Here is a 1626-nt window from a genome sequence, read left to right on the forward strand (position 1 = left end):
ACTGTAGTAAAACCATGGTTAATTTTCTAAGGGCAGCCCAGCTAACAGTGAAAGTTTCCATAACTTTCACTAATGCTCTTTAAAAGTTATGTAAATGTTAGGACAGAACATTCTTAGAATGTATACGAAATGTTCTTTTAACGTTATTAATTGTTAATATACGTTCTTGTAATGTTGAGAGAAAACGTTCTTAGAACAACATTCTTGGAACGCCCTTATAATTTTATTATAATTTGCTGAATGTTTTCATAATGTTATCATAAAACTTCATGAACGTTCTCATAACATTGAGAGAACAACATTCTCAGAACATCTTGATGTTATTAATATATGCAGAATGTTTTTGGAATGTTTGCATAATACGTTGTGAGAACAATTTTAATGAAACAGCCTTAGAATTATAATCTGGTTAGTAATGAGTGAAGCTGGTAATGCTGTTGTTTAATCAGAATTTGAGAGATTTAATATATTCTTTTAACTTCAGTTGATTTAATCTAAGACTGTGGCTGAAGTCAGTTGTAGTTCTTGTGTTTCTCTTTCCTTCAGTGATTCTGCTTGTTAACAGCAGGTGTTCATCACTAATGCTCAATCATCACTTAATTATCGTATTAACTCTGACACTGCTTCAATAGTACCTTAACTCTGTAGTGTGCACACACATGAACACTAGGCAGTGTTAATTTAACATGGGTGTTTTGCTGTGTACAATTAGATAAATCTTACCTGTTTCAGTTATACATATGACTGACAAATATGAATCACATTCAGTTTATTAATACAATTACATAAATCTTACCTGTTTCATTTATGTGTGACTTACAAATATGAATCACATTTAGTTTATTAATTTATGTTAAAACTATGTAATCCAAATGGATGGAAAATGTATATGCAATTCAAATACATAAATCTTAAGTTTACATATAATTTTTTTTTTTTTTTTTTGAATTTTCTAAGGGAAGCCCAACTAACAGGGAACGTTCCAATAACTTTCACTAACGCTCTTTAAAAGTTATGTAAATGTTAGGACAAAACGTTCTTAAAATAATGTTTATGGAACGTTCTTATGTTATTAATAGTTAGCCTAATATACGTTCTCGCCATGTTGAGATAAAATGTTCTTATAGAACAACATTCTTGGGACTTCTTAATGATGTTATTAATATTTTCTGAATGTTATCATAAAACATTCCGAGTAGAACATTAATGGAACGTATACTTACAATGATATTTTTACTTGATGAACGTTCTCATAACATTGAGAGAATGCAAATTTTTTCATAACCAAGAAAAAAAAGGATGTTTTGAACGTTCAGAAAACATTCAGAAATAAAGTTTTCATAACATTTTCAAAATGATAAAATGGAATGTTTCTCTATCGTTCACATAAACCAAGACAAAACGTTCTTAATACATAAAAAAAAAAAAAATGATGTTTTGAATGTTAAGAAAACATTCTGGAATAACCTTTTCATAACTTGGGGAATGTTAAGACAACAGCTTCTGAAACATGTCAACACATTTAGAAAGGGCGAGGCTGTCAAACATCTGCGTAAAATAAAATAAGAAGAAAAGGAGGTGATTGAGTTGTTTATAGTTCATTATTTCCCGCAGCTCACATGCAGA

The sequence above is a fragment of the Megalobrama amblycephala genome, linkage group LG2 (assembly GCF_018812025.1).
Source record: "Megalobrama amblycephala isolate DHTTF-2021 linkage group LG2, ASM1881202v1, whole genome shotgun sequence".
Classification (NCBI taxonomy): domain Eukaryota; kingdom Metazoa; phylum Chordata; class Actinopteri; order Cypriniformes; family Xenocyprididae; genus Megalobrama; species Megalobrama amblycephala.